General features: G+C 47.9%; 1 protein-coding gene and 1 pseudogene across 2 annotated transcripts in view; one reads left to right on the top strand and one right to left on the bottom strand.

Annotated features, from left to right (window-relative positions):
* Positions 1 to 25,020, top strand: part of MRC2 (mannose receptor C-type 2) — a 54,329-nt gene that overhangs the window by 5,009 nt on the left and 24,300 nt on the right. The gene's annotated exons all lie outside the window — the stretch shown is intronic.
* On the bottom strand, positions 14,425 to 15,795 carry LOC309837863 (ubiquitin carboxyl-terminal hydrolase isozyme L5-like; annotated as a pseudogene). The gene is made up of 2 exons: positions 15,661 to 15,795; positions 14,425 to 15,320 (listed from the first exon to the last, which is right to left on the bottom strand). The product of its transcript is annotated as a ubiquitin carboxyl-terminal hydrolase isozyme L5-like (transcript).

Genomic DNA, 25,020 nt, shown 5'->3' with positions numbered 1-25,020 from the left:
TCCCAGCCTCTCCCGACATCCTCAGAAAGTGTTTGGAAGGGGAGGCGGACCCGGCGCTCCCCACTGTAGACTGAGGCTGGAGGGGGCGTGGCTGGGAACGCCCCGCCTCCTCAGGCTCAGATGTAAATCAGGACAGGGTCGGTGGGGCTGTAATTAATGCCACTCGCCAGCTGCGTGACCTCGGGCAGAGGCTCAAGTTTCTTCATTTGTAAAATGGGAAAAATAAAATAATAGCCCCTCGTAGGGATATCGTAAGAAATGACAATATATGTATGAGTTACGTGGTACAGTGCTGGACACAGTCACTTCTTAACAAATAATATTAAATTATTGCTATTTTTATTATTATTAGGAAGAGAAAACATGAATATCAAGGGACTTAAACATGAAAGAAACACAATCCTCAACATACAAAGCCCTAACTACAGCCACTTTTATTTTTAATCAAAGTAGGTCTTTGATAACCCTTTACTGCTTGATGACATACCATAAGGGCCAAAAAGTAACCATACTTTTTCTGAAAGTAAATTTAAATCCTAAAGAAAAAAAAAAAATCCATCCTCAGCTGTCCTTACCCCTTAGGCCCCTCAATTTACTTCCCTCCTTTTTTTGCTTCTCTTCATCATGAAGCTTCTTCAGCTAAACTTCCTTTCAGAGCTGAGTTCCCTGGACTCTGCCCTTTCAGTGCACACCGAACCGCCAGTCATCCTGCCTCACCGTAACCTGCCTCCTGAAGAGTTGCCTCCCAGCGGTCCTGGTAATTAGGCTTCCTAATTACTCAATGCAGTGCCCCTTGGCAGGCCTCACCTTGCAGCATGGGTGCTGTTGTTAGCCTCAGTTTTTTTTTTTTTACATCTTTATTGGAGTATAATTGCTTTACAATGGTGTGTTAGTTTCTGCTTTATAACAAAGTGAATCAGTTATACAGATACATATGTTCCCATATCTCTTCCCTCTTGCGTCTCCCTCCCTCCCAACCTTCCCTATCCCACCCCTCCAGGCGGTCACAAAGCACCGAACTGATCTCCCTGTGCCATGCGGCTGCTTCCCACTAGCTATCTATTTTGCGTTTGGTAGTGTATATATGTCCATGCCACTCTCTCGCTTTGTCACAGCTTACCCTTCCCCCTCCCCATATCCTCAAGTCCATTAGAGCATGCATCATTAAAACTGAGGCTACTACCCTGAGATAGCCTCAGTTTTAATGATGCATGCTCGGTGGAAAACGGTCAGACCATACCCCTGTATGGTGGTCTCCTGAGGTCCTCCCTTCCCTCCACACGCACCCTAACAGTAACCACTGTCAGTAGTTTTTTAAACGGCGTAATCTTCCGTTCTTTATGCATATACACCCATATAAATACTCCTTTTACACAAACAGAACCACGTTTTATACTGTATAATACAATACATTTTATTTAATAATATTCATGGCATTTCCATTGGCTTCAGAGCTGTGCCATTCTTAATGGTGCTCAGTAGTTGGTAGGAAGGATGTACTGTTCTTTTTTTTTTTTTTTTAAGCTGCTTCCCTATTGATGGACACTGTTTGAAAATTTTCTTTCCCTCTGGCCTCTGTGATGTGGTTTGCATCTGCAGTCTCTGCCTCCTGGCTTCCGTCCTCAGTCCAGAGCCCACATTGTTGCCAGATTTGTGATCCAAGAGGGCGGATTTAATCGCCAACAGAACAGAGTTGAATTGAGAATTTGAGGCCTTCCATGGTCAGGTTCCAGCCTTTCTTTTCAAACCCTTGAGCAAGTCAAATTCAGATGCCCTGAGTCCTGCCCAGTGAAGCCCCCACTCCCGCTTTTCTCTTGGCCAGAAACGCCTGGCTCCGCAGGTGTGGCTCTGGGTCCCCGCTCATACCTGCAGCCTCAGCTGGAAGTAGACTTTCTCCCCAGACTCCTTTTCCATTTCATTGCTGCCGCCTGCCTGGTGGAGCCCCTTCCTCCCCTCCCAGACTGTGAGCACCTCTGGGGCAGGGCTTTGTCAACCCTGCACAGCTTCCAGCCTTGGACACTGTCATTTAGTAAATATTTATTGAACCAAACAAAAAAAGACAGGTGTTCCAAAGAGCTCCCCCCCACCACCAGTTTTAATGAATGTAATTGACATATAACATTGTATTGAGTTTAAAGTGTACACATAATGATTTGATATCTGTATGTATTGCAAAATGATCTCCACAATGTTAACATCCATCACCTCACATCTTTACAAAGTTTTTTTCTTGTGATGAGAATTTTGTTTGTAGTAGTGGAAAGGCAATGAGTTTGTAGTAGTAGAAAGGCAATGAGTTTCCAGAGTTTTAGATGATGTCACAATCATGAAAAACATATGGCATTGAATTAAAATAAACAGAAAAAAAGTCCAGTGGACCGGAATACATTTCAAAAGTAGACTTAGACTGTTATAAGGACTTAATGTAAGACACACCAGGAGCAACACACTAATGGGAAAATGAATCTGTACTTGTAAATGGTATTGGACAACAGGATTATAATTTAACATTTTTAGTTTCAATTTACAGCTGATCATGAGAAAATTCAGCTGGCAGGTTGTCATGTAGAAAGTGCAAAAATCACTAGAAATTAAAGAAATCAACTTTAAAAAATATGTAATTAAACTAGTAAAAATAGAAAACCTAATCTTGGCAGAGCTGCGAGGCAACTAATATGTATGACTGGAGCACGTAAAGTAGTCCCCCCCACCCCGGGTCGCGGGCCTCTCACTGTTGTGGCCTCTCCCGTTGCGGAGCACAGGCTCCGGACGCGCATGCTCAGCGGCCATGGCTCACGGGCCCAGCCGCTCCGCGGCATGTGGGATCTTCCCGGACCGGGGCACGAACCCGCGTCCCCTGCATTGGCAGGCGGACTCTCAACCACTGCGCCACCAGGGAAGCCCCAATTAGTTCAGTTTTTTAGCATTCAGTCTTTCAGACAAGATGTAAGAAACTAGATATGTAAGACTTCATCTCCTTTGACCTCGTAATTCCACTTGGGGAATTTGTAAGGCATTAATCCCAAAGAGAAAAAAAAATGTTCATAGAAGTGCTATTTATAGCAGCAAAACAAATTGGAAACCATCTAGATGCCCAACAACAAGAGCATGGCTAATCAAGAATCTTAACACGATGGACAATTTACGTAGTTCTAAATGACAAATATAGAATATAATGACACATGTAATGCCAGGGACTTCCCAGGTGGTCCAGTGGTTAAGACTCCGCCCTTCCAATGCAGGGGATGCAGGTTCGATCCTTGGTCGAGGAACTAAGATTCCGCATGAGGTGCAGCAGTGTGGCCAAAAAAAAAAGAACTAATGCCAGTACGTGGAAATATATCTAAGAAGGAAAGTGATCATGACCACAAGGCAATCATACAAACTAATATACACACACGGGTAATAATTAAGTGAAGATGCATGTCTGATCACTGACATGCATTTTCTCATTCATTTGGTTAAATGTTTTGTTTTCCCGAGCACTGACAATGTGCCAGGCGTGGTATTTGATGCTGATGACACCATGGTGAACAAGCCAGTCATGAATCCTACCTTCCTGAAGCTTATATTTTAAGAGCAACCTCTCTCCCCAGCCCCAAATGTAGAGGAACATTCTAGAGGCAAATGTGTGCTGATTCCAATTTAGGTGCAATTTTTAAGTTTGTTAGAAGGAAGATGGAAGCAATAGACTGCTTTGAAATCTCAGACACAGGGTTGGGAACCTGTCTGACTGCAGAGGGAACAGCATTGAGTCAGACCAGCTTGGTCAAAGAGGAATTCAACAGGAAACGGCCTTGCAGTCAGTCCTGGTCCCTGAGGAAAGGATTTTCTAACTTCATAGATGCTTAACCTCATTTCTAAGGATCTGAGGATCCTTGGTCACATTTGCTTTACCTCACTGTGTGTGTGTGTGTGTGTGTGTGTGTGTGTGTGGTGAATCTTTCAGTAGTTGTAGACGTGACATATCACACCAATACTTCACCATGTATCAAGTAAAAACAAAGACATTCTCCTATAAAACCATAATACCGTAATCACATCTAAGAAATACAACAGATACTATAGTTTTTTCTAATATGTGGTTCGTGTTTGAATTTCTCCAGTTGTCCCAATAATGTCAGCTATTGTTTAAGTCTAGGACTCAATTTGGTGTCGTGTCTCTTCAGCCTCTCTTAATCTAGAATAGTTGACCTTCTTGTCTTTTATGACACTGGATTTTTGATGACTTCAGGCATCAAATGTTTGGTAGAGTGTTCCCAGTCTGAATTTGTCTGATTGTTTAATCTTTAAATTTATGTTAAACATTTTTGGAAAGAAAACCACAGGGGTGGGACACAAATGTGTCCTTCCCGTCGTATCACATTGTCAGTTTGTTCCCTTATTGGTGATGCTGGCTTTGATCAATTGGTTCATCTGATGTCTACCAGATCTCTCCACTAAAAAAGTACCTTTTCTCCTTTGTATTTAGTAGGTAACCTACGGAACTATATTCTTTTTTTTAAAGATTTTTTTTGATGTAGACCATTTATAAAGTCTGTATTAAATTTGTTACAATATTGCTTCTGTTTTATGTTTTGGTTTCTTGGCTGAGAGGCATGTGGGGTCTTAGCTCCCCGACCAGGGATCAAACCCACACCCCCTGCATTGGAAGGCGAAGTCTTAACCACTGGACCGCCAAGGAAGTCCCTAAACTATATTCTTTTCTTTTTTTAATAATTTTTAAAACATTTATTTTATTTTTGGTTGCGTTGGGTCTTCGTTGCTGCGCGCAGGCTTTCTCTAGTTGGGGCGAGCAGGGGCTACTCTTCGTTGCGGTGAGCGGCCTTCTCATTGCGGTGGCTTCTCTTGTTGCGGAGCACTGACTCTAGGCGCGCGGGCTTCAGCAGTTGTGGCTCACGGGCCCAGGTGCTCCGCAGTATATGGGATCTTCCCGGATCAGAGCTCGAACCCGTGTTCCCTGCATTGGCAGGTGTATTCTTAACCACTGCGCCACCAGGGAAGTCCCTAAACTATATTCTTAAAAAAGCCAAGTTGCTCACAGCAGTACTATTCATAATAGCCCCAAACTGAAAACTAGCCCCAAACTGAAAATTACCCAAATGCCCATCAACAACAGAATGGATCAATTATGGTGGTTCCACACTATTAAGCAGTATACAGCAATGAGAATGAGCAACCTACGACCACATGCGACAGTTTAAGGCTCACAAAAATATTGAGCCAGATGCATTCATACCATATGATCCCATCTATATAAAATACAAAAAAGAGGGTAACACTGACCTATGCCGTTTGAAGTCAGGAGAGCGGTTACCCTTAGTGGGAGAAGTTGTAACCAGAGGGAGTCACACATAGAGTTTAGAAGAACAACAAACAGGGAGGAGATGTCTGGAATAGTTACGGCAAGAAGCTCACATAAGCCAGTGAGAAAAACACAGGAACCTCCACTAGTTTTAAGGCATCTAAGGTTAGAATACATGAGCCAGTAAAAGCTGGGAACAGAATTCACAAAGAAGGAATACCAATGTCTAATACGCCTTTGGAAAATGTTTTAAATCACTAGCAATAAAAAAAAAAGAAAAAAAGGCAAGATATGCCTCCAAAGTGCCAACAAAGATTGATGTAACAATATGGTCAATATTTATAATTAAGAAAAATCTGCTTACAAGTTGAAGAGTAGTAATAGCTAGGGAATGAGTAAATGGAATGTGGTATATCACATCATGAAATAGCATACAGCCATTAAATGGTTTTTACAAAATTAGAAGATACAGAGAAATCCTTTTTCTAAAATATTAAGTACAAAAACAAGACTCAAAAACATTTGCGTGTGCGTGTGTATGTGATATATAAATGAATGTAACTTGTATATGAGGCATAGAGACAAGATAAAATTGGTAAAGATCACACCAAAATTTAATAGAAGTTATGTCATATTCTGTTATATTATGTATTGATTATTTAACAGGGGTGATTTTTCTTTTTAGCATGTCTGTAATTTGCAGCAATGGGGTGGCAGAGGACAACTTTCTCTCTGTCCAACCAAGTGATTCCAGTCGCACCCTCCGTCCACTCCCATCACCTAACTGGTCCAAGCCTGCAGCACGTGACCCCACGGGGCCAATCAGAGTCTCGTGGGGGCAGGGCGGGCTTTTCCCAGGCGCGAAGGGAGCCCTGCAGGGTCTGGTGCAGCACAGGGGGGACAGCCTGGCTCCAGGAGGGGAGAGTGGAACGTGGGTTCGGGGTAGGTGGCACTGAGACCCAGGCTGGCTGAGACCCTGGTTACAGTTTTCCCTAGCCACTCCAGGCCTGCCCCTTTTGTTGGTGGTACGCGGGCCTCTCACTGTTGTGGGCTCTCCCGTTGCGGAGCGCAGGCTCAGCGGCCATGTCTCACGGGCCCAGCCGCTCCGCGGCATGTGGGATCTTCCCAGACCGGGGCACGAACCCACGTCCCCTGCATCAGCAGGCGGACTCTCAACCACTGCGCCACCAGGGAAGCCCCCTCTTGTTTTGTTTTTTTTTTTTTTTTCTTTTTTCTTTTTTTTTTGCGGTACGCGGGCCTCTCCCGTTGCGGAGCACGGGCTCCGGACGCGCAGGCTCAGCGGCCATGGCTCAAGGGCCCAGCCGCTCTGCGGCATGTGGGATCTTCCCGGATCGGGGCACGATGGGTTTCCGCTACTTGCAGGCGAGGAGGCCTGTGTGGAAGGGTCAGCCTCAGAGCGGGGTTTCCAGAAGGCGCGCTCAGGGTTCTCACCTTCAAGAGCTGGATCACCGGTGTAGGCACCCGCCTCAGGCTCTTTCCATTAACAGACCCTCCAACGCGAACCTGTTGATCTTGCACTTATCAGCTGAGTGTTTACAGAAGGGACAGCTGGAGAGGATGCGAACGCTGTAATACAAGTTTGCATTTCAAGACACTAGGACACGAAATTCTGTAAGTACTAAATGGCCGTCCATACGGACAAGATTGGAATGCAAATCAAAAAGGTAGCAGTCAGGGGACAAGCTTTTGGAAGGCTTCCTCCTTTTTGAAAACCTTATGACGTTTCTATATAACACTGTAACAAGTGAGAGAAATGGAAACCGTGTTAATGTTTACTGAGCACGTATAGTCTTGAGCACGTATAGTCTGCCAGGGTCAGTATTAGGCAATTCCACATGCACTGTATTTTTTTTTTTACATAAATTTATTTATTTTGGCTGTGTTGGGTCTTTGTTGCTGTGCGCGGGCTTCTCTAGTTGCTGCAAGTGGGGTCTACTCTGTTGCGGTGTGCAGTCTTCTCATTGCGGTGGCTTCTCTTGTTGCGGAGCACGGGTTCTAGGCACGCGGGCTTCAGTAGTTGTGGTGCATGGGCTCAGTGGTTGTGGCTTGCGGGCTCTAGAGCGCAGGCTCAGTAGTTGTGGCTCACGGGCTTAGTTGCTCCGTGGCATGTGGGATCTTCCCGGACGAGGGCTCGAATCTGTGTCCTCTGCATTGGCAGGTGGATTCTTAACCACTGCGCCACCAGGGAAGTCCCTGTATTTTTAATCCTCACATTCCTCTATTTCACGGATAAGGAAATTGAGCCAGATAGGCTGCGAGCCAGGATCACATATCTAGTGATTGGTGGAGCAGGGCACTCAGTTCAGTTTGCTTCCCTGCAGGGTCTTCTTTTATTTTGTGAACAAAGTATGCATTATAATATAATGAACATTTGCGAACCCACCACCTAATCCAAGAAGAGAACATTACAATACTTACATCTACCTATGTGCTTCTCTCTCTCTCTCTCTCTCTCCCTCTCTCTCTCTCCCTGTTCCTCCCACCCAGTCTCTATTTTGTGTTTATCCATGCCTTGCTTTAAAATTTTTTCATTCTTGGGGTATAATATAAATACAGGAAAGTGAACACACCATGTTCAGATGTTCAGCTCAAAGAATTTTCACAAACTGAACACACCCATGTAACCAAGGGTCGGATCCAGCAAATAGGAACATTACCAGTATTTCAAATGCTTTTAAACGTTTTTTCCATAACCTCATTAGACATGGATATTTCTTCTTCATGAATTGTCTGTTCATACATATTCTTGATCATCGCATCTGTTCAGGTCTTAGGGGCTTAAAATTACTGGGTCTCTATATTTTTCTCATTGGCCTATATGAGCTTCTTGCCATATTTGTTAGAAATCTCTCCCCCCACCCCAAAAAACAAAAACAAGAGAAAAAAAAAAAAACGGGTCTTCCCTGGTGGCGCAGTGGTTGAGAGTCCGCCTGCCGATGCAGGGGACACGAGTTCGTGCCCCCGTCTGGGAGGATCCCACATGCCACGGAGCGGCTGGGCCTATGAGCCATGGCCGCTGAGCCTGCGCTCCGCGACGGGAGAGGCCGCAACAGTGAGAGGCCCGCATACAGCAAAAAAAAAAAAAAAACAAAACAAAACCAAGGGACTTACCTGGCGGTCCAGTGGTTAAGACCGCACTTCCGCTGCAGGGGGCAGGGGTTCCATCCCTGGTTGGGGAACTAAGGTCCTGCATGCCGCAGCCAAAAAATAGGGGAAAAGAAAAAGAAATATCTTTCCCCTGTTTGTTGTTCATTTAAAATTTTTATTCCCTGGCGGTCCAGTGGTTAGGACTCCGGGCTTTCACTGCAGGGGGCCCGGGTTCAGTCCCTGGTCGGGGAACCCTCAAGCCACACATTGCTACGCCTATATCTATGTCTGAAGTATCTTTTTATCCCCCCTTCTCCTCCACACAATTGGCCTTGTAGTAAGGTCTGCAAAGCCCTTTGGGGTCGTACTGAGTTCTCTCCTTCCCTGGAAGCCTACTCTTCCCCCTTTTAAGCACCGGCACCTTTTCTGTTTCACTAACCCTCCCTCCCACAAGGCCCTCAGAAAGACAGTGTTACATATATATTTTTTCAGGATCAGAATACATTTTTATGATTATAAAAAATGTTACCTATTTATAGTACACAATTCAAAAGGTAGAAAAAGTTACAAAAAAGAAAGGTTACCTAAAATTTCACCACTAAGAAACAGGCTTGTTAACATTTTAAAGAATATCCTGCCAAACTGTGTCTCCTCTCCTCTCCTTTCCTCTCTCTGTATAAAACTTTACGTAGATGTTTTAGTGTTGATTTGTAACATTCTTTCATATGTCAGTATGTCATCAGTGTATTTCCACCCAGTGCTTCCATGGCTGCGTAAGATTCCGTTGTACGGATGTCCCGTAACTACCCCTTGTTGGACATTCAGGTCATATCTCTTTTTAATTTCCAAACATGTAAATTGTAGAAAATACAAAGAGAAGAAAATAAAAATCACCAGGTATCCCATAAGTCAGTGATAACCACTGTTAACACTTAGGCATGTACAGTGTTTCTGAAACTCTGGTGAGCCTCAGAATCGCCTGGGAACCTTGTTTACAATCCAGATATTCCTTCATCTTGAGATTCTAATTCAGTAGGTCTGCTGTAGGGCCTGGGCACTTGCTCTGTACATAAGCACCTCTGGCGATTTGGACACCCATGTTTAATAACAAGAATGCACAAAGGTCTTTTCAGACTTTACTTGATTTAAAAGAAAATAAAAATAAGGTCATATTATACATCCAGTTTTTTAAAATCAGTTACAGTGTGAACCTCTATTCATGTCGAAATACTCTTATAAATTGATACTGTTGTCTGCATAGTATCCCATTGTGTGAGTGTATTTCAGTTGACACAGTCAGTGCCATATTGTTGGACATTAATTTTCCCCCAGTCATTGTTGTTATAAATAATGCTGTGTAGCAAAATCTTTGCATAGATTCTTAATTATTTCTTTAAGTTAAATTCATAAAAAGTGAACTCTGGGTCAAAGGTCTGTGTTTTTGAAGGCTTTTGACGCGTGGTGCTATATTCTCCTCCAGAAGGGTTGCCCCCAGGGCTGTTGTCCCCATGAGCTCACTTGTGTGGGGCAGTGTGGTGAGTCGTTCCATCTGTGGTCTCAACCAGTTCTGCCAACCACTCAGGGGTCAGCACCAGCACAGCTCCTGGCACATACGAGGTGCTCAGTACTTGTTCTGTGCCGTAAGCAGGAGTATTTCCTCCACTGAACAGATGAGGTCACTGAAGGATGAAGAGGTCAAATGACTAGTTCAAGAGCAGGAATTCAAACCCAGCCTTGAACCCAGAGCCCAAGCTCTCTTAACCATGCTGTTGATTTTTAATTAATATCAGAGAGGGAGGAACTGTGATGGTTGTGGGAGCAGTACTTTTTAAAATATGGTCCTAAAAATATACTGAAGAAATCAGGAAAAGGGTGTGAAAGGGTGGAGAGAGAGAAGGGTTTGGGGGACCCTCGCAGACATTCCTTTGTAGGTCAAGTCTGTTGTGTCATTGGAGGTCTGAGTGATGTCACAGTGGTGGTGATGATGGGTCTTGTGTATATATCTGACCCTTTGTAGCTTCCAGGGCAAAGCAAGTCAAACTCACTGAACGCTGAGCAAGGAGTCGGGTTCTGTGGGAAATGCAGAGAGCTGTGGTTCCTTCAAAGACCTTAAGATGCCCCGTGTCTCGCTTCCCTCAGTTTTATTTACTCTAGAAACATTATAATAATATAAGAGAAAGTTACACATAATCCCAACCTCCTGGCACAATAAATAATTTCATGTCTCCCTTATCCTCTTCTATTCATTGTCCATACATGATCTGCTTTTAAAGGAGGATGCAATTCAGAGGATGTTAAACCCTTGCCTATAGGACATAGGACAGCTTGCCTTTCCACCTCCCCTGGTCCAGCTCAGTTCAACACACATGTGTTTTTGTTTTTGTTTTTGTTTTTTTCTCAGTTGCTATTTATTTGCCTTGTGTTGTTCCCAACATCACACCTGAGCCCAGCTATTCATAGGAAAGGGGACTCTGCCTCCTTTGCTAAGGTAGCTGGAGCCATTATCCTCCCACATAAGCTTTATTAGAGAGGTTTTTATTCATGGAATCTAGTAAATGTTTGCTTCCTCCACTGCTTATTCAAAGTCATTGAATATTGTAATTTTTTTGCATTAATCAGCATTATACCTACATGCATGCTGTATGAACAGTGGAAAGGAATGATGAGGCGTGATGTTTACTCTGATGCTTTTGGTGGGAACGTTCATCTTATGAAGAAATGAACTGAGACCTAAAGCATTCTCCCAAGGAACACCTCTTATGCATTCCACGGAATTTGCTTCTTAGTTTTCTTTTTTTAACTTTTTCAGTTATTTTTTAAATTAATTAATTAATTTTTAACAATTTATTAAAAAAAAACATAATGGTACAAAAAGTTTGAAAGTAAAAGAATTGGAAGAGATATACTGTGCAAATATAAACCAAAGGGAAATTGTATAATAACAGATACAGTAGACTTGAAAGCGAAAGCGTTACGAGAAATAAACAAGGGCACTTCATATCAACAAGTCCAATTTACCGGGAAGTTTTAAATTTTGTATGCACTTAACTTCAAATTATATAGAGCAACAGAGCTACAAGGAAAAAATAGACAAATTCACTATCATAATAGGAGATTTAACATACTGCTATCATTCACTGATAGAGGATACCTCTTTCAGAACCAGTAGACCCCCCTCCAAAAAAATTAGTAAGGATATAAAAAACTTAAATAACGTGAGCAGCAAATTTGATTCAACAAGCAGATATATAATCTCTATGCTCCAAAACTTTAGATTACAAATTATTTTCAAGCACACTTGGAACATTTTTTAAACTGACCATGTTGTGCTATAAGGCAAATTTTAACAAATTTCAAAACACACATGTATTGAGCACCTGTTGTATGCCCTGAACTGGGGAGATAAATGGATGAGACATGCTTCTGCTCTGAAGGAACCATTTAATGGGGGAGAGAGACCCTAAAAGAATCATGTCAACATCCCCATAGAACTCTCCCTGTAGATCTCCCCAGGAAGCTGTGGAGAGGCAGGGAGGCTTGTTTTGTTTGTTTGTTTGTTTGCTTTTTTGCGGTATGCGGGCCTCTAACTGTTGTGGTCTCTCCCGTTGCGGGGCACAGGCTCCGGACACGCAGGCTCAGCGGCCATGGCTCACGGGCCCAGCCGCTCTGCGGCATGTGGGATCTTCCCGGACCGGGGCACGAACCTGTGTCCCCTGCATCGGCAGGCTGACTCTCAACCACTGCACCACCAGGGAAGCCCAAGGCAAGGGTATTTTTGAATTCGGTTCACAGGTAAGAAAACCGAATACCCTAAGGTCATTTACATTGTAATGGCAGAATCAGAACCTGAACTCCTAGACTAGATTCTCAGCCTGCGCTGCTCCAACCCTCGCCTCCTCCCATTCTTGGAGCCCCACTGCCATGCGACTGCCTGAGTCCCAGCGAGGGGCCCACGCAGACTTTGTCCACCTCCTCCTGCCCCAGCATCTGCCACCCCAAGCGGAGTGGGCCCTCGCCACCTCCTTCCACACTCCCTTCCAGCTGCGCTGTTTTGTGACCTCATTTTCCCTTTAAGACTGCCCTTGGACTTGATTTCTGCAGAACCAGAATGTGGCGGGGAGAGCAGCATACCCCATGCTGCCCTGACCTCCCCAGAAGTACCCCCCTTTCCCCTGTCACACTGTCCATGGCCTCTTCTTGCATCTCCCTTCCAGGTGCACCTGAGGAGGGTCCAAAAGCTCAGAAGTTAGAAACAAATGATAGTTGCCAGGGACCCACCCATGGGAATTGCGGGAGGACTCTGCATCTGGACCGTGGATTTATTTTTCTTTTAATTCTTCTGAAGAGCAGCTTAAACACTCAAGTCCTTGGCTTTATTTACTCTTATCACTTCCTCTTCTCCGGATTGCAGCATCTGCTACGCCTGGTTCCCAGGCTCTCTGCTGTGAAGCAGACTCTTGAGCTCACAGCTCTGATCTGGGCAGAGGCTCTTCAATGTTAAAAAACAATAATGGGGACTCCCCTGGTGGTCCAGTGGTTAAGAATCTGCCTTCCATTGCAGGGCACGTGGGTTCAATCTCTGGTCGGGGAACTAAGATCCCACATGCCACGGGGCAACTAAGAGAGCCCAGGTGCCATAACTACAGAGCCCACGCACTCTGGAGCCCGTGCACCACAACTAGAGAGAAGCCCACGTTGCAACGAAAGATCCCGCGTGCCGTAACTAAGAACCGATGCAGCCAAAATGAATAAATATTTAAAACAAACAAACAAACAAAAAATAATGGCCTTCCATTACCAAATGCTAAAGGTACAAAGCATCTTTAAGCATTTTCTTCCTTAATCTTCCAAGAAACTCATGAGATTGGTCATATTGGTGTCTTCCCCAAAGTGAGGCTTGCAGAAGTGAGGCAGCTGGCCCCAGGGCCCAAGAAGAGATTTGTACCTGGGTGGGTCCAGATTCCAGAGTCACCCTCCTAAGCCCTCCACCGTGCTTCCAAAGAAGGTGTGGGTAAGGAAGATTCCATTGGTTTGTCATTGCAGAAGTCAGCAAGTGTTTAATCTTTGGCATATAGTCTTAGGGAGATCCTAAAGTTTCCCAAGCAAAAAAGATTCTAAGTTCATTTAACTTTTGTGTTGAGAAGCCAGAGCTGGTGTGTTCAATTAAGAATATGCAGGTTAGGACTTCCCTGGTGGCGCAGTGGTTAAGAATTCGCCTGCCAATGCAGGGGACGTGGGTTCGGGCCCTGGTCTGGGAAGATCCCACATGCCGCGGAGCAACTAAGCCCATGAGCCACAACTACTGAGCCTGTGTGCCACAACTACTGAGCCTGTGTGCCACAACTACTGACGCCTGTGTGCCTAGAGTCCATGCTTGCAACAAGAGAAGCACACTGCAATGAAGAGTAGCCCCCACTTGCCGCAACTAAAGAAAAGCCCATGCGCAGCAACGAAGACCCAACGCAGCAACGAAGACCCAAAAATAAATAAATTAATTAATAAAAAAAAGAAGAAGAAGAAGAATATGCAGGTTAGAGGAGGCACAAGCCACCTACTTGGATTGGGGTCGGCAGGTACTTCCTCGGCATCCGAGCTCCCACTTTAGGGAAGTGAAAACCCTGGGATTGTTTTGGTTGAAGGGACAATTTCAGTAAACCAACAGAGAGGAAGTAAAAATAACAATTTGTTACTTATACATCCCAGAAACAGGGTGAGGGGCGGGGGGTTGGTGGCACAATGGGCCAGGGGGAGGGCAGCCCTCAGTCCCAGGTCATCAGTGGGCAGGACAGAGAGAGCAGGGTAGCAGGCACCTCGTGCTTACCAGGTGGTTGGGGCAGAGGTCAGTAATTGTTTTCTTTTTTTTCTGAACACCACTTTTATTTAATATGCACCACATGCACATGATGCAGGCAGGGAGAGGTTATGAATCCACGCATTGAAGGTGAGACCAACTGGGACTATTGTCAAACGTGCGCTGAGTCAGTTAGGGTGTTGCTCGAAGTTCTTTATACTTAATGGTTTCCTCGAAAGTAAGTGCAGAAGCAGAAATGTGTACACATCCCAAAGCATCTTCTGCATTTGGTTTCCTGTGCTTTCTTTGCATTCTGTTTTTCTTTTGCCTTTTCTACTAGTGGTATTAACTGCTGGTGTTCTGCTAAAGTCTTTAAGAATTCCATAATGGATGGCAGATAATTATGCTTCCTTCTGATGTTTTCAATCCTATATCTTTTTAATTTCTGTACTTCTTCAATAAGCACCTGATTTCTGGCAGCCTCTGACTGAATAGCACTTAACATGTTATTACCCTGATCTGTATCCATGGGTTCCTCCTCAGCAAGTTGTCTTTGTAATTCTTCTATCTTCTCTTCATATATCATTTTTCTGTCAGACACAATGGCCATTAAGTTAAATTGAATTTCACCTTCACTGTACTTTTGTATCCTTTTTTCTATGACGGGCCTCACTGCACTGATCCAATCATCTTGATGACATACACCTAAATCAGTGGGTCCTTCTCTTAATCCATCTAATTCCTACAGCCTTACATTACTAGGAACATAACTGACAAAGTGAAAAGCATCTTCTCTTTCTGATGTCTATGCATCAAATTCAAACATCTGCTGTCTGGCGAAACTGTTGTGTACTTGTCGAATCACATCCGAATTACTCAGTGCCAAACCTTTCACAGCTGCATCAAAACTTTGTGAAAATTCTTTAAACCCTGATAATGTCTCTCCTAAATGGACATCTTGATGGATACAGTTCAATAACACACTTACTATGGCTGGAGTAGCACAAGCATTATTAATTACCTGCTTGGCAAAAAATATCATGTCAAGTCTGGAGTCCTGAGCCCCAGAGCCTGCTGGTTCTTCTCCTGGCTGGCACTTGAAAAGAAAAATCAGGGCTTCCCTGGTGGCACAGTGGTTAAGAATCCACCTGCCAATGCAGGGCACAGGTTCGAGCCCTGGTCCCGGAAGATCCCACATGCTGCGGAGCAACTAAGCCCGTGCGCCAGAACTACTGAGCCTGCGCTCTAGAGCCCGCGAGCCGCAGCTACTGAGCCCGTGCGCCTGGAGCCCGTGCTCCGCAACAAGAGAAGCCACTGCAATGAGAAGCCCGCGCACCACAACGAAGAGTAGCCCCCGCTTGCCCCAACTAGAGAAAGCCCGTGCACAGCAACGAAGACTCAATGCAGCCAAAAATAATAAAAATAAAATTAAAAAAAGAAAAATCAACCCATGAACCGGATTTATCAAAATTCTCAGGCTCTAAACTCCGTATTTCTTCTACTTGGGCTCCTCAGCAACTGAATGCTTTAATGAGCTCGGTGAAGACCCGGGGTCATTTTCCACGCAGCGCCACTCTCTGGCATTGCCCATCGTGCCCTCTCCCCCACCGCTCCATCCGCTGCCGGCCACTGGAATCGGCACACCCGCACTGGCTCGTCAACCACACATCCCCCCCGCCTACTCCGTCACTAATTTTTCAAGGGGTCAACTTTTTTTTTTTTTTTTTTTTTGCAGTACACGGGCCTCTCACTGTTGTGGCCTCTCCCGTTGCGGAGCACAGGCTCCGGACGCGCAGGCTCAGTGGCCATGGCTCACGGGCCCAGCCGGACCGGGGCACGAACCCGTGTCCCCTGCATCGGCAGGCGGACTCTCAACCACTGCGTCACCAGGGAAGCTCCAAGGGCTCAACTCTTAAGTGGTTATTTTAAAAGGGGCCCCCCAAAAAGCAAAGCAGGAACTTCGGGTGGGAATCCCAAACTCAGACCCTTATCTAAATGTCCAGACTCCGGGTGTGAGCAGGTTTGTCATACGGTAAAGTGCCGAGGCAGCAACTCCAAGGAGTTGTTTTTCTCATCACAACTTTAAAAAGAGTGCCATCCGTGCCTTGCTTCGAGAACCAAACAAGTCCTTGAATGTTGCCACATCAGAAGGTCACGGAACTGCCAGCGAGTGGAGCAAAAGCTTGTGGTGAATCGTGTCAGGAGTTCTCACAATCATATTGTGCTGTGTTTCAGACACGTCTCGAGAAAGGAATGCAGCGAGTCACAGGGACATTATGGTTGCTGGGCAGTGGAGCCTAATTTAGAGGGGACCCCCCAACACACTTTTTTTTTTTTTTTTCGGTTTTGAAATAGGCACAACCCTCTGGTCATTCTTAATAGAGACCAGGATATTGAAGAATGTTTCTGCACTCTGATAAAAACCGTAGTGCCAACATGATAACATATGGCCATTCTCCTTCCACTTCAGTGTTGGAGTGGGGGCTGGGATGCAAAAGGGGTGGGTGGGGACTGTGGCAAACCGGTGAGCCCCCTCTCAGGTGGGCAGCTCCACCCAGAAACTGTGACTGGCGCCTTACAGGCACACTGGCTCAGCACTGTCAGGCCTCCCAATGTTCCTGAGAGAGTTGGAAATGCAGATTTTTATGTGAAATCCCTCCAGTTTTCAATGCTCGCTCACTTTTCTGTCACATACCGTGACGGCCAAATGCACCTTGCTTGTGGCTTATCAGTTTCAAGTGCCTGGAATAGTTGTTTGGAACTGACCAGTCTTCCTGGTCTCCCATCTCTGCTCCGCCCCTTATTAACTGTGTTATCAAGAGAATTGATCTCTCCGTTATTTAATACCTGTTTCCTTATCTGTCAAATGGAGATAGGAATTTTACCTATTTCTGAGCATTGCTGTGAGGATTAACGAGAAAGCCTGGGAAGCCGGTGCCGGGTACCTAGCCAAGTGTATGGTAAACATTAACTTGTATCATTATTTGTGGTCTCTTTCCATAAGTGCAGGGTGACCATATGTCCTAGTTTGCCTGGGACAGCCCTGGCTCAAGCTTGTTGTAGTGCTGTAATTATTAGTAACTCCCCTTCTCATTCTCAACATGAGACAATAAATGATATGGTCAACTTAATATAAGCAGATACTGGTGTGATGCGGTTCAGGACTTGAATAAGGTTTAGTCCTAATGGAAAGGTCATGGTTCCAGTTGTTTGAATGTCCTTGGACAAGTCACTTAACCTTTCTGTGTTTCGGTTTCCAAATTCTAAAGGACTGACAAGATGAATTCTAAGACCCTCCAGTTCATATTCATTCTGTCATTCGACATTTGTGAGTCCAGACTATGGCAGGCAAACGCTGGGGACATGGAGAGGCGGAGGATAGAACCTGAGCCCTCAAGGGGCACTTAGCCAATGAGGAACTCATTGTGTTGTGTGAATGGGGGGGAGGGATCCTACCCTTTTTTCTATGTTATGTGAAAGACCGTTAGTTAGAAATTGTTGGGCTTCCCTGGTGGCGCAGTGGCTAAGAATCTGCCTGCCAATGCAGGGGACACGGGTTCGAGCCCTGGTCCCACATGCTGCAGAGCAACTAAGCTCGTGCGCCACAACTACTGAGCCTGTGCTCTAGAGCCCATGAGCCACAACTACTGAAGCCCACGCACCTAGAGCCCGTGCTCCACAACAGGAGAAACCACCGCAGTGAGAAGCCCACTCGCTGCAACTAGAGAAAGCCCGCGCGCAGCAACGAAGACCCAACGCAGCCAAAAGAAAAACGAAAAATTGTTCATAAAATAGTTCTTGCGAATCCAATGGTTTATATTTGAAACCTCAGTTTCTCACAAACAAATCATTAGATTTTAGTTTAATTCCCCACACGTTTCTCTTTCTTTGTTTGAAAAAAAATCTTCACTGTGGAAAATACAGAAAGGCCTAAAGGAGATTTTTTCTTCCTTTCTGTTGACTCTGCAGTAAGCAGTAGGGGGGCGGGGGGGCTTCTAGTATTTTAGCTTTAAGTTACTGCCCCCCCCCCCCCCAGTTCTGCAGCCACTTTGGCAAAGCTAATTTTTTTTTTGTTTGGCCAGTTGAACCAACCCTCCCCCCGCCCCCGCAGTGAAAGCGAGGAGGCCTAACCACTGGGCCGCCAGGGAATTCCCCAAACTAAATTTTTTAGAAGTCGCTCTCTCTGTTTGTCCCGGTGTCTCCTTTATTATAAATCCTTTCACTCATTCATTTACTCATCCTAAATCAGAGGTATGAAGCATCTAATGCAGCGCTGGGGCTGGGGCTCTCCTGTCCGTGCTTTTATGAAATAATCTGCTGACGACTCCCACGGAGAAGTAAAACAAGTGTGGCTCCGCGGAGGCCGGCGCGGGCGGCGGGCGCGTGATTTCTGCGCCGGGACGGCTACGCCCCCACCCACGCGCGCTCCCTTCCAGGGTCGAATGCGGAGCTGGGCCCGGCCCCAGCCGCGGGTCCTGGATCCTGCCCTTCGCTGGCTGGTCAGTGAGGTTGGATTGTCCTGGCCCAGAAGGCCACTTCCCGCCACGACCGGAGCCGGCCGTTGTTGTGAAAGTTGCCCCCCGGGGAAGGAAGTGGCTTTGGGCTGTTTATTTTGGCTGCGGGCTAACAGACGGCGCCGGAGGCCGCCGACCTGGGGTTCGCAGAGCTGGGCTGGGGAGCCTGGCGGACCTCGTGGCCGCGGCGGGGCTGGGGGAGGGGTCTGCGCCCAAAGGCCCCGGGCCGCGCCGCGCCGCGGAGATGGGGGCGCATCGCGGAAGGAGGGCGCAAGGCCTAGGTGGGGGGCGCAGCGGCCACGAAGACCCGGAACTCCGAGGACGGGCTGGGCCCAGCACCTCGGGTCCTGGAGGCGGGCGTGAGGGAGGATGGGGTCAAGGTGGGCCCGCCCCTGGGATGCTCTAGTAGAGAAAGAGACGTGGGGACCAGGCAGGGGAGCGAGGCTGCGGGAGCTGCCCGTGAGCAGAGGGGTGCAGGGTCCCCCCAGAGGTTAGAGGCGATATGGGGCTCGGCATCCCCCGCCCTTCCTAGCCTTCGTACAAGATGGGGCCTGGGAAGGGACAGGCCGAAAATATCGTGATGCTTTAGTCTGAGAAGACAAAAGACAGCAGGGCATGAGATCAAACACTCTTAAATCGCCACGGGGTGAAGGTCAGGGCGGGTGAGGATTTGCGTCTCCGAGAGCCCCAGGGGCCAGCTCCCCTCAGCCGGCACCGCCTGGGGGACCCAGGCAGAGCCATGGGAGGGTGAAAGCTGCCTTTCCGAATTTACCAGAATTCCTATCCCCCCTTCATACCATCCTCTCGCATGTATTAGGTGACAAGCCCATCTCTTAACCCATTCTCTGCCAGAGTTTGCTTTAACATCTTAAGACACAGCATATCACATCGTGCAATACAGACATTTTAAGGGGGGAAAAGAGCGTCTCTAGAGGAGGTTGGCTGCTGGAGAGATTGAGAGAGACACTGCACACAAGCGTGCGTGGGGCAGCCGCGGAGCCTCCTCGGGGCTGTGTGTGTTCGGTTTTGTCCCATGCTCTGTAATGGACCAGCAGTTTGGTCTGGCTGGAGTGGAAGGGCTGCTGGGGAGGAGGCCGGAGAGTAGGAAGAGCCTGGAGGGTGGACGGTAGAGGGGGAAGCCCACACTAGCTCAGGATTTTGGTGGCGATGCTGCATGGTTGGCCAGAGTATTGGGCCTCGAAGGCGTGTGACTCCCCTGCCCTCCATGGAAGGAATGCCCTGCCGCGCCCCCGCCCCCCCCAGGTCCAGTGTGCGTGCAGGGACATGGACACAGCCTCTAGCAGAGGGTGGCGCAGGGTGGGATGCCTGGTCCCCAGGGTTGGCCCCTCTGCAGGGCGGAACTGGCAGCTTCTGCTGACTCGGACATTTCCAGGCCTGGCCTCAGGGCCAAGTGGCTCATTGAAAACAGCTGCTCCTTTTGGCTGGCAGCCCTGCGGGCGGCTGTGGCTCTCCCTGGGATGACCCCTGGCCTCTGCGTGGCCTGGGGAGGGGTGCCAAAGGGGGAGACGGCCGGGGAGGGGGGCGGGTGGTGCGGGGAGAGACTCAGCGGCTGGAGGCCACCCTGCTGCGCCCTCTGGGACCAAATATGGTCAGCTCCCCCCAGGCTCGCCAGCTGGTCCCTGGTCCCCAGCTCTCTAGGAGCTGAGCCAGGCTCTTTGCTGGGTCCCCAGTCTTTGATTCTGCCATTCCCCGAACTTGGAACACCCTCCGTGTCCTTGTCTCTGCTTGCGCCTTTCAGGGTTTTGTTTGACGTGTCCCTCGTTCAGTAGATATTTGTGGAGAGCCTGCTGTGTGCCAGGCACTGTGCTCGAGTGAACTTCCCCTCCGCTTCCTTCAGCGTGATGTCTTCAGCTTGTGATGGGGAACAGCCGTCTCATCGGAGGTCAGACCTCTGGCTGCCTCTGCTGCTGGGCTGAGTCCGGGAAACTGCAGGGACAGCTGAGAGGTTTGCTGCTGAGAAACAGACAGTTGTGATCTCTGCACTCAGCCTCAGGACCAGCACATTGTGTGTACCTTACAGCAGACGGGAAAGGAAAGGAGGCCACAGTGACCCTCAACCCGGAGGGAGGAGGTGGGGTTACTCAGTGTAGGGCAGATATCTTTAAAACCCATTTACCTTTGAGCACGGGAATAAATTTCCAGGGTGATGCCCTGGATGTCTGAGAAGCAAGGAAGTATGGATTCCACACCAGAAAGATTCCTTCAGTTACCTGGGAAATCCATTTCTATCCATTTACCCCCAACCATGTGGTATAAATTAGATCTGACTGTTTTGCACACTTGTTGATGTGTTGCTTGTAACTTTTTCATGGATTGCTTTGTGAGTTCTGCATCTCCAGCTTCACTGTAAACATCTTGAGGGCAGAAGCCACATCCTTAATTTCCCTATAATATCTAGTTCAGTGTTTCGTAAATGCTTGTCATTGTCATGAATGAGAAAGTCTCTGGGGGAGCAGCTGGAGATGCGATCGAGGGGATGCGGTGGGTCCAGCCTCCAAGCACCTCCTCTGACGTGGCCCAGAGGCAGCCACCGGCCCAAGAAACTCATCATTGGTCTGACGGTCAGAGGGAACTCTGGAACAATGCCTCCAGGGGAGTAAGGCGCATGGACCAGTGTTCCAGACTGGTCCATGGACCTAGGGTTGTGTGTTCATCAGGATTCTTTGGTTACAAGGACAAAAGCGCGATGCAAACCAGCTCAGCAAAAAAAGAGAAAGGGATGTGGCTGCAAATGATCCCGAGTGATGCACAGTGCGGAGGAAGAGCCGCAGGAACCCAGGGGCTGGGGCTGGACATTCTGCACCACAAGGACTCACTTCCTCTCCTTCCATCTCTCAGCTCTGCGTCTCTTTCCATATTATCTCCTTCCTTGCTTACAACAGAAAGATCTTTTCCTCATGCTAGGAAACGTGGCCGTTGGCAGCCCCAGTTTAGCCACGTGAACAGAGAGAGGAGACGTCAGGGCTCCAGGAGAGGACTCTGATCAGCCCTGTTTAAGTGCCAATCACTGTAGCCAGGGGGATGGACATGATTATTGGCCAGTAGTGAGCCTCGTGCCCACTCACATAGCTAGAGATGCAGGAAAATACTTGATAAATAATAAGGGGAAGAGGGTGGGAAGTTTGCTAGGTAGACAAAAACAAAGACCAGAGACTACGGGCAGCTCCACGAGGTCAGGGATTCCGTTATCGTCTCCGTATGTTCCACGCAGAGCCTGGCTCCCGCCAGCCCGTATGGTGACAGGGGCTGGGTTGTATCTGGGTAGCTCATCCTCACACCCTCTGTGCCTGGCACCCTGCCTGCCACCTGTGAGAATCTCAGGGAATATTTGTTGAACAAATGAATGAATGACGTGCAGTTGGTTTTCGATGCACAGTTCCCTCCCTGGCCTCATTCATTCATTCACTCCCTGAACAAGTGCACCGTGGCCCACAACTGGGTGCCTGGTGGTGTGGTGTCGGTGTGGTTGCCATCCAGATACAAGGGGTCATCTTTGTCCTTGCTGAGGACCCTACCGAGGTCCTAGTGGGGGCCACTCCCACTCCCTGCATTGCCACCTGAGGCTCCCCAAGTGAGTGGAGCGAGGCTAGGGGGCTGGGTGAGGCTGGAGGGGACCTTCTTGGGAGGTGGGGGGCATCAGGCCTCCGCGCTTTGAGCTCCCTCTGCCGCTTCCCGTGCGCCCGCGGAGACCGTGCATGCAAAGCACACAGGGGCAGTTCTCAAAATGCCTGGTGCCCTTCCCTCTCGCCTGAGCGTTTCCGGCTCGGCCAAGGCTGGGCTTCATCTCTGCTTCCATTGGCCCCTGGAGAAGCAGCTTCCTTCCTCCCGCCCCTCGACCCTGAGCGGAAAATCCTCTCCCTAGAGTCCCGCAGCCCCCTGCTCAGCAAAGCCCCTGGGTTCCACCGCTGAGAATTGGCCTCAGCCTCCCCGCCGCTCCCAAGTTCCTTATCCTTTTCTCATTTGGTGCCGCCGCTGCCGCCAAGGCACTTCTGTGACCCGCATTCCTCACCTTCTGCCCCCTGCGGATCCTCAGTGACTTCAGACTCTGAAGACTCAGCTCTCTCCGCCACCCCCAGACACCTGGACTTGAAGGGCTCGTTTGCCCTCATGTCCTGCTGCGTCCAAACCCACTGTCCTCTAACTAGGATGGCGCTGTGTGTTTCCTCGTGTTCCCCGCGTTGCCTGGGACATACCGTGCACATAGCGGGCGCTCCAGGTAGATATGTGGATTTGAACCCAGAACCTAGGACAGCTGAGTGAGGAGGGGACTTGCGCAGTGATCCACGTGACAGAGGAGGAAACGGAGGCCTTGAAAGGTACTGCGATTGGGCGTCCTGCTCTCTTGCCCTCTGGGCCTCAGTTTCCTCATCTGCCGAGAAGTGAGAAGGTGGCGTCTCCCGACCCCACGGGCCTCTTTCAGACCCTGCATTTGCCATTTGTTACGATTTGATGTAGACCATGCGTGGGTTTTCTGGTCAGGGAGGAGGGGAGCTACTGTCCCCTGGGCTGCCGTGGGCTCCTGTGGCGTTCTGAGCTGCATGTCCAGCCCCACCCATCTCCAAGAGCGCCTATAAAAGCAAGCATTACTTTCTCCCTTTTCCGGTCCCACGCCCCCTCCCTAACGCCTGCCAAGGGCCACTTTCTGTTATTACTGACTCTCCTCGCTGGAGTGGAGTTTCTGAGAATCAAATGCCCGATCCAATCAAAGGCTCAGACAGGCCTGGATCAAGTCCTGGGCCAGTTTATGGTTCCTGGAGGGGGGCCGGAAGGGAGGGTTGGGGTGAGGGCAGCGGGGGAGGATTAGCTGTGGCAGTCGCCCTCGTTGGTCCTTTAGGAAGTCACCCGTGTCTTGCCCCGAGAGGACCCCCATCCTGGTGTTGTCAGAGAATAGAGTGACCAGTGTCCCTCCCCACTGGCCTTCCCACTGTGGAGTTTCAAACACGCGGCGACAGGAGATGTGGGCGCTCTGTTTTAGGAAAATGAATTTGGCAGCCGGGACAAGGAGCAGAAAGTTAGACGGGTTGGTTGTGATTGTTATTTAGGCATGAAATTCATTCATTCATTCGTTATTATATTAAGTATTACCGTATGTTGGGCAGAGTTATAGGTACTGGGGAATATAGTGTGAAGATGAAGTCCTTGGAAGCTTCTGAACAAGAGGGGAGACAGAAAATAAACAAAACCACGTCAGATCATGAGCTCTGGTTCTGGAAATGGCAGGTTAGCTTGTATTAGTCTAATTCTCTGGCCAAGAGTCCTTATCGACTAAGGACAAAATATAAAATACAGTGGTTCGAGAGCAATCAAAACCAGACAGAGGCTGGGGAGGAAACAGTCCTTGAAAGAGAAGAGGCTGCTGAGCGAGCGGTTCACTTCAGCAGCTGTTCCTCCTGAGAGCCCTGCCCAGGCTGGGGAGCTCAAACATCTTTACCGGTCAGAGTGTGGGGCTACCAGAAGAGCTAAAAATCAAGAGGGAAAATCCTGGAAAGGCAGGAGATGTCCTCCTACAAGTTCTCCTCAAATCCTTGGCCGCTTGTAAACTGTGCGTGGGCAGAGCGAAGCTTTAAGGAGCCCAGCGAGAAACAGCAGCTGGAGGAGGAGATTGCAGTTGCTGCCTGGTGCCGAGGAAACAAGAGTTTGGAATTCAAGTTCCACCAAGTTACAGGAGCTGAGTAATTGCCTAAGGTTTTCTTTGAAAACTCTAGAAGGCCTCATCTGTGATTAAACCCAAGGCTAAGGGCCACACCTTAAGACTGAACAGAAAAACGCAAACAACCCCACCCTAGCAAAACGTAAACCCAAAGCTTCTCCGGGATCGAGATGATCCACCAGTGACTTAACTGCCTGCCACAACAAAACTCAGCATTCTTTTTACGAAGATAAAAAGTCCAGACTCCCTGTAACATGTCATCTACAAGTCCAATATGCCAAAAAAAACTCCAGACTCCTCGTAACATTATCCACTATATCCAGTATGTAATAAAAATTACTAGACATGGCAGGCAGCAGGAAAAAGTGACGCATAATCAACAGAAAAAATAGTCAGTAGGCCCAGACTCACAGATAACCCGGATGTTGGAAAAAATACCAGATAACAATAAATGCTGTGAAGAGAATTATGCTAGAGAATAACTGTGGTTACCACTTTAGATTGGGAGATCAGGGAGGGCCTCTCTAAAGATGTGACTTTTTTTGAAATGTGAAATGCCAGGCAGAGGGAGCAGTGCAAAGGCCCTGAGGCAGGAAAGAGGCCTGTTCAAGAAGGGGCCAGGAGGTCCTTG

The sequence above is a fragment of the Grampus griseus genome (genome assembly GCF_964374135.1).
Source record: "Grampus griseus genome assembly, chromosome: 20".
In the NCBI taxonomy this organism is placed as follows: Eukaryota; Metazoa; Chordata; class Mammalia; order Artiodactyla; family Delphinidae; genus Grampus; species Grampus griseus.
This window is presented reverse-complemented; position numbering and strand designations above follow the sequence as displayed.